This window comes from Macaca nemestrina, chromosome X (assembly GCF_043159975.1).
Source record: "Macaca nemestrina isolate mMacNem1 chromosome X, mMacNem.hap1, whole genome shotgun sequence".
Taxonomy (NCBI): Eukaryota; Metazoa; Chordata; class Mammalia; order Primates; family Cercopithecidae; genus Macaca; species Macaca nemestrina.
The window spans coordinates 39,543,525-39,552,437 of record NC_092145.1 but is presented as its reverse complement, the minus strand read 5'-3'; the positions used below and the strand labels follow the sequence as shown (position 1 = coordinate 39,552,437).

The window sequence follows — 8,913 nt, the reverse complement described above, 5'->3', positions numbered from 1 at the left end:
CATTATTGGTTGGTCCCCTAAGGGGACAGTTAGCTTGAATTGTACCTCTCAGTCTATGTGCCATGGCCACACTATGTTCAGCTGGTCTGAACAAAATAGTCAGATGGTAGAACTTGTAAGGTGTACGACAAGAGTTCCTATTTTCTGGAAACATTGCGGTATAGTGGCAGCTCAACCTCAAATGATGTGCTCTGCTGTAGAAGCTAAATGTAAGGATTTGTGGAAACTATTAGTGGCTCTTAATAAGATCAATATTTGTGAAAGAATAAAAAAGGATCTAGAAGCACACTCTATAAACTTGCCTTGTCTTTGGATATTGCAAAATTAAAAGAACAAATATTTAAAGCATCCCAGACACACCTGAGCTTAATGCCAGGAACTGGAGTGCTTGAAGGAGCTGTAGACAGATTAGCAGCTAGTAACCCATTAAAATACATAAAAACACTTGGAAGCTCTGTAATTTCAATGATGATTGTGCTTTTAACGTGTGTTTTTTTTCTTCGTATAGTCTGCAGATGTGGATCCCGACTCCTGCAAGAAGTAACTCACTGTGATAAAGCTGCCTTTGCTTTTATTGTCTTTCAAAAACAAAAAGGGGGAACGTGTTTGGAACAGGCCCCAAAACTGGCCATAAACAAAATCTCTGCAGCACTGTGACAGGTTCATGATGGCCATGACACCCACGCTGAAGGCTGTAGGTTTACCGGAATGAGGGCAAGGAACGCCTGGCCCACTCAGGGTGGAAAACTGCTTAAGGCATTCCTAAGCCATAAACAATAGCACAAGCAATCTGTGCCTTAAGGACATGTTCCTGCTGCTGATAACTAGCCAGAGCCCGTCCCTTTGTTTTGACCCATCCCTTTGTTTCCTGTTTTAGTTAATCTATAATGTATAGAAACAATGCTTATCACTGGCTTGCTATCAATGAGTATGTGGGTAAAACTCTGTTCATGGCTCTCAGCTCTGAAGGCTGTCAGCCCCCTGATTTCCCACTCCACACTCCATATTTCTGTGTGTGTCTTTATTTCCTCTAGCACTGCTGGGTTAGGGTCTCCATGACTGAGCTGTTCTCAGCAGGGATGAGGGATAAAAGAGTATAAATTGTGTGCAGTATATACTGCTCAAGTGATGGGTGCACCAACATCCCAGAAATTACCACTAAAATACTTACTCATGTAATCAAACACCACCTATTCCCCCAATAATGTATGTAAATCAAAAATTAAAAAAAATCATATGAACGGAGGTGGTAGGAGGAGGAAGAGATAATTTCTTAAAGGAAAATAAAGATTTCAGGTCAAGAAAAAGAGAGATAAATTAATTTGCAGAGAAAATCAACTAGTAACTTCCTATTTTCATATAAAATTAAAATCCCATTTATTTTGTCTTCATGGTGTAAAATGAACATGTTGTTAGGATGATTTTTCTCTGAAATAATCTAATTTTTGATAATGTTTGGTCAGAATTGACTAAATGTTTCATACTATAAGAGCCTGGCATCTGCTATAATCTCATCCTATAGGGTGTCAAAATGCTGAACTCCAATGGCCACTTTTAATAAAATAATAAACTATTTTCAACTGAAGTACTTCTTCTTCCACTGAAGCTCTTTGATTTTTGTCATCAATACACTAGAATATGCAATAATATATGCAATTTTCTTTGATAATTATAAAAAGAAGGGGGAGCACATCCTTGAAAATTAGTCTCTTTATGGAATCAAAGAGCTAGTTCAAGGTTTCAAAGAAAACACTTATACACTGTTGATGGGAGTGCAAATTAGTTCAATCATGTGGAAAGCAGTACAGTGATTCCTCAAAGAGCTAAAAACAGAACTACCATTCAACCCCAGCAATCCCATCACTGGGTATATACCCAGAGGAATAGAAATCATTTTATCATAAAGACATAATCTTGCAAATGTTCATTGCAACACTATTCAAAATAGTAAAAAATTGAATCAATCTAAATGGCCATCAAGACAGAGTTCATGGTACATATACACCATGGAATACTATGCAGTCATAAAAAGAATGAGATCATGTCTTTTGCAGGAGCATGGATGGAGCCAGAGGCTATTATCCTCAGCAAACTACCACAGGAACAGAAAACCAAATACCACACATTCTCTCTTTTAACTGGGAGCTAAATGATGGGAACTCATGAATACAATGAAAGGAACAACACACTGGGATCTACTTGAAGGTGGAGGGTGGGAGGAGGAAGTGGAGCAGAAAAGGTAACTATTAGTTACTGGGCTTAATTCCTTGGTGATGAAATAATCTGTACAACAGACCCCCATGACACAAGGTTACCTTTGTAACAAATATTCACATGTACCCCTGAACCAAAAATAAAAGTTGTTTTTTAAAAAGGAGAAAGAAACCTCTATGAAATTGTTCTGGGCTATGATTTTTTGGATGTAACTCTGAAAACACAGGCAACAAAAGTAAAAATAGAAAAATGGGATTACATTAAACTAAAAAGCTTCTCCACAGAAGAAAACAATGAACAGGATAAAGAGACAATCTACTGAATGAGATAATATATTTGCAAACTACACATTTGATAAAGGGCTAATAACATTTGAAATACATAAGGAACTCAACAGTAATAAAGCAACTTGATTAAAAATGGGAAAGGAACCTGAACAGACATTTCTCAAAATAAGACAAATGCTCAACAGGTATATCAACAAATTCTTAACATGACTAATCATCAGGGAAAAACACATCAAAACCATAAGAAAAATTTCATGCCTATTAAAATGACTATTATAGAAAATAGGAAAGATAACAAATGTTGGTGAAAACATGGGGAAAAAGGAGTCATGGTGCCTTGTTGGTAGAAATACTGTAAATTAGTACAGTCATTATAGAAAAGAGAATGAAATTTACTCAAAAAATTAGTAATAGAACTACTATATGATCCAGCAACACCATTACTGTGTATATATCAAACAGAAATCAGAAACGCAAAGAGATAACTGCACTCCCGTGATCAATGCAGCATTATTCCCAGTAGCCAAGATATGGAACAAGATATGGAATCAACCTAGGTGAATGAAGGGTTGGTGAAAGCTATTGGCATCTCCAACTTCAACTATTTTCATGTCAGGAGGATCTTAAACAAACGTGGTTTAAAGTATCAGCTAGTGGTTAAACAGATTGAACTCTACACATCCCTAACTCAAAAGAAGTTAAACCAGTACTGCCAGTCCAAAGGCATCATGGTGACTGCCTATAACCCCCTTGACTCTCCGGACAGGGCCTCGGAAAGCTCAAGGACCCTTCCATCCTGGAGGATGACAGGATCAAGGTGATCACAGTCAAGCACATTAAAATTACAGCTCAGGTTCTGATTTGATTTCCAATTCAGAGAAACTCGGTAGTGAATCCCAAGTCTGTGACACAAAAATGCATTGCAGAGAACTTTAAGGTCTTTTACTTTGAACTGAGCAGCAAGGATATGACCACCTTACTTAGCTACAACAGAAACTGTGCCTTGGTAATCTGGGCCTTCCACAAGGATTACCACTTTTAGGATGAATTTTGAAGCTGTGGATGCCTGCTGATCTCCAATTGACCTACATCTGTTTTTCCTGCCTCATTTTTTTTCTTGCCAATGTAATATAGCCTGTGACACTCAATGGTGAGACAGCAATCTATTGATTGAATAGCGAGGGCTTGCCTGGCTTGATGTTGGGTCTGAAGAGCAATACCCATAGAGTAGAAGTTTCTTCCAGTTTTCTTTGCCCCCTTTTTTGCCCAGCTGGGGAAAGTACAACCTGAATGTCCTTTTATGACTAAGGAGAAACAAAATCTACAAGGTCAAAATAGTGCAACTAACAGTTGGGATTTGACTGCTTGGAATTGTAATCCTTTCAGCAAGACTTCTTTTTGCCTCAAATAAAAAGTGTTTTTGTGAGCTTGGGAAAAAACCCAAACAGATAAATGGATGAAAGAAAATGTGATAAATATACATTATGGAATAGTATTCAGCCATAAAAACAGAAATCATGTCATTTGGGATGACATTAATGAATCTCAAGGACATTATGTTAAATGCAATAGGCCAGGAACAGAGAGACTTTATGATCTCGCTGATATGTGGAATCTGAAAATGTCAAACTCACAGAATGAGAGAGTAAAATGGTGGTTAATAGAGACTAAGAGGTAGGGGGATTGAAGAGATGTTGCTTGAAAGATACAAAATTTCAGTTAGACAGGAGGAATAAGTTAATGTGCAAGACGTTGGTTGCACACCATGTTGACTATAGTTAATGACAATATATTATATACTTGAAAATTGCTAAGAGAATAGATTTTAAATGTTCTAACAACAAAAAAATGAGGTAATGTGTATGTTAATTAGCTTGATTTAATTATTCTGCAGTGCATATGTTATATACCATAAATATACCATAAATAGATACAAGAAAAGCAATTTTAAAAAGAGGATTAAATAGATAGTTAATTAAAATTCTACATGTGTCCTAAATTTTAAAAAGCAAGAAACCAAACTCTTAACTAGGAATATAAATAAATTTACATAATATCTACACAAGAATGTACAGAGTGGAAAAATAGACATTGGAGACTACAAAAGGTAAAAGTGTGGGTTGGGGATGAAGGTTGAATAATTACCTATTGGGTACAACTTTCACTATTCAAGTGATGCATAGACTAAAAGGTCATACTTCACCATTACACAATATATACATGTAAAAAATCTGCACTTATAATCCCTAAATATATATATATATAAAGAAAACCAAAAATAATTTCCATAATATGATAAAATATTCTCCAGTCAATACATAAGTTTATGTCTGATGGTAAAAAATTGGAGATATTTCAATAAAATCTGTTTCTACTACCATGATTTCAATATTTTTTCTAGATATTCTACTTAATGTGACAAAAGGAGAATAAAGTATGTATATTAGAAAGGAGGACACAAAATTATCACTATTTACAATCATAAGATTGCTTCTTAGTAAAATTCAGAGCATCATGTAAAAAACTCATTGGGGAAAATAAAAATTCGATAACATTCCCAGTTGCAAAATACAAGGCAAAATTTCAGTTTTATTGTATACCTACAATAAGAAATTAGCACATATAATGGAGAAAATCTTATTTAAAATAAGATCAATGTATGCATCAATGTGCAGAGACCTTTATGGGAAAACTATTAGGCCTTATGGATGTACATGAAAAAATGATTGGCTGGGCGCGGTGGTTCACGACTGTAATTCCAGCACTTTGGGAGTCCAAGATGGGCAGATCACATGAGGCCAGGAGTTCGAGACCAGCCTGACCAACATGGAGAAACCCTCTCTCTACAAAAAATACAGAAATTAGCTGGCTGTGGTGGTACACATCTGTAATCTTAGCTACTCGGGAGGCTGAGGCATGAGAATCGCTTCAACCTGGGAGGTGGAGGTCCTGGTGAGCTGAGGTCACGCCATGGCACTCCAGCCTGGGTGACAGAGTAGGACTCTATCTCAGAAAAGAAAAATGATTAAGTGGAGATTCCTTTTTCTGGATTGGAAAACTATATTGTACTGATGCCTATTCTCTCCCAGAGAATATATATGCATACCTGTAATACAATTCCAATAAAATTCCAGAGCTACAATGGTATGTAAAATATTCCAGAGCTACAATGGTTTCTAGTGCTAGAATAAATGGCTATATAAATGGTAAAGAAAAGAAAACCCCTTTATTTACTTTAAACATTTAATATTTAATATATAATAAAAATTTATTTGGCTTATTTGCACATTCCCGTTTGTTTTATTTATGGATAGTTGTAGATAAAGATGTAGACGTAGTTACAGTTTTATCCTTTCTAATTCACTTTATTTCATGCATGTCTCTTTTACAAATTCCTTCATTGAGTTTATGGTTTTGATCTCATCTGTGTTTAATAACAGATCAATGGGTCTTGTTTTTTTAAGTCCATTTAACCACTCTATGTCTTTTGATTGGAGAATGTAATTCATTTACATTTAATTTTATTATTGATAATTTTAAAATTGTTTTATGGCTGTTTTGCAGTCTTTTCTTCCTTCTTTTCTTTCTTCTTGTCTTCACTTTTGTGAAGGTTATTTTCTCTGGTGGTATGCTTTCATTTCTTGCTTTTTATTTTTGTGTATTCATTGTGTATTTTTTGATTTGAGGTTACCATGAGGCTTGCAAATACTGTTATAACCCGTTATTTTAAACTAATGACAACTTAACATTTATTGCATAAACAAACAAACACACAAAGAAAAGTAGTAAAAGTTCAACTCTTTAACTGTGTCTCTCCACTTTTTAACCTTTGGTTGTTTCTGTTTATGTCTTATTGTACTTCCTGAGTTTTGAAATTTTTTCATAGTTTTTTTTATTGGCTTATCATTTTTTCTTTCTACTTAGGATAAGAATAGTTTACACATTACAGTTACAGTGTTACAATATTTTGTGTTTTTCTGTGCACTTAATATTACCAGTGAGTTTGCACTTTCAGGTGATTACACATTGCTCATTTATGTCCTTTTCTTTCTTATTGATTTGCTTCCTGTAGCATTTCTTGTAAGACAGGTCTGGTATTGATAAAATCCCTCAGGTTTTGTTTGTTTGGGAAAGTATTTCTTCTTCAAGTTTTAATAATATTTTTGCAAGATATACTATTTTAGGGTAAAAGTTTTTCCCTTCAACACTTTAAATATGTTATGCCACTCTTTCCTGGCCTGTGAGTTTTCAACTGTAATGTCTGCTGCCAGATGTATTAGTACTCTATTTTATGTTATTTTTTTCTTTTATCTTGCTGTTTCTAGAGTTCTTTTTTTATTATTGACCTTTGGGAGTTTGGTTATTAATTGCCTTGAGATAGTCTTCTTTTGGTTAAATCTGCTTGGTGTTCTATAACATCCTTGTACTTGAATGTTGATATCTTTCTCTAGGTTTGGAAAGTTCTCTGTTATTATCTCTTTGAATAATCTTTCTACCCTATCTCTTTCTTTACTTCCTCTTCAAAGCCAATAACTATTAGATATCCCCTTCTGAGGCTATATTCTAGATCCTGTTGCTGTGCTTCATTGTTTATTCTTTTTTTGTCTCCTCTGATTGTGTATTTTCAACAGGCTGTCTTCAAGTTCACCAGTTCTTCCTTTGGTTGGTTAATTTTGCTATTAAGTGACTGATACATTCCTCACTATTATTGCATTTTCAGCTCAGAATTTCTGCTCAAATCTTTTAAATTATTTCAATCTTTTCCTTAAATATATCTGACAGAATTATGAATTACTTCTCTGTGTTTTCTTGAATTTCTTTGAATTTCTCAAACACAGCTAGTTCAAATTCTTTTTTGAAAGGTCACATATCTCTGTTTCTCAGGATGGATTCCTGGTGCCTTATTTAGTTCATTTGGTGAGGTCATGTTTTCCTGGATGGTACTGATGGTACTAAATGTTCTTCAGTGTCTGGGCATTGAAACTTTAGGTATTTACATTAGTCTTTACCGTCTGGACTTATTTTTAGCCATCCTTTTTTGGGAAGGCCTTTCGGATATTTCAAAGGACCCGGGCATTGTGATCTAAGTTGTGTCTGCTTTAAGGTGCACCTCAAGCTCAGTAATGCTGTGGTTCTTGAAGACTCATACATGTACCACCTTGATGGTCTTGGACAAGGTCCGGGAGAATTCTCTGGATTATGAGACAGATATCTTTGTTACCTTCTTTCACATTCTCCCAAACATACAGAGGCTCTGTCTCTGTTCTGGGCCACTTAAATCTGGAGGTAGAGTAACACAAGCACTCATGTGGCCACGGCCACTATGACTGTGCTGGGTCAGATCTGAACCCAGCACAACACTGGTTCTTGCCCAAGGAATGCTATACATTCCCTGACTACTGCCTATGCTTGGTTAAGGCTATAGGGGCTGCACAATCAGCAGGTAGCAAAGCCAGCCAAAGTGTCCTTCCCTTCAGGGTGGCGAGGCCCTTCAGACCCTGATGGGTCCAGAAATGCCATCTGGGAGTCAGGGACTAGAGCCAAAAATCTTAGAAGTCTACCTGGTATTCTATTGTATTAGGAGTGTGCTGGCACTGACACTACGAAGCAGTCCTTTCCATTTTTTTTTTCCAAAGGCAGAAAAGACTCACCTCATAGCCATCGCCACCCCAGGCCATGTGGAGTACTGTCAGACTACTGCTGATATTTCCTTAAGTTCAAAGGTCTCTTAAGTCAGATTTTCAGAAATGCTTTCTGGATTGAGATTTACCTTTCAGGGTAGTGGCTCTTCTCTGCCCCAGAGCAGGTTCCGGAAATGCTACCCAAGTGGTTAGTGCTGGAATCAGGGACCTGAAGGGCATGTTTATTGCTTTAACCCCTAGTTGCCCTTCTGGTATCCGAAGTTAGCAAGTCTTAGAGGCTCACCAACACCCTGGACATAGTAACTGAGTATCATTGTTGGTTATTTAGAGCCTAAGTGCTCTTCATGTAGCAGTTGATGAAAGCTTCCATTACTAGGCCTTTTCTTTCAAGGCAGCAGCTTTCGCTCTGGCTTAGGTTTTGTTTAGAAATGCCTTCTGGGAGCTAGGAACTAGAACAGAGGCCTCATGACTCTGTCTGCTGCCCTATCCTGCTTTGGCTGAGCTAGCATCCTAGATACAAGACAAAGTCCTCCCAACTCTTCCCTTTTCTTTCCTCAACCTCCCCCATCCTCCATCCTCTGAAAGGCCCCAGTGTCTGCTATTCCCCCATATGTATCCATGTGGTCTTATTGTTTAGCTTCCACTTACAAGTGAGAACACGTAGTATTCGGTTTTCTGTTCCTGTGTTAGTTTGTTAAGAATAATGGCCTCCAGCTTCATCTATTTTCCTAAAAAGGGCATAGCCTTATTCTTTTTTATGGCTGCATGGT

The 8,913-nt window shown here is 36.7% G+C and overlaps 1 pseudogene; it reads left to right on the top strand.

Moving 5' to 3' along the window:
* Positions 1–667: 667 nt before the first annotated feature.
* Positions 668–3,555, top strand: LOC105468546 (aldo-keto reductase family 1 member B1 pseudogene; annotated as a pseudogene).
* Positions 3,556–8,913: the final 5,358 nt, after the last annotated feature.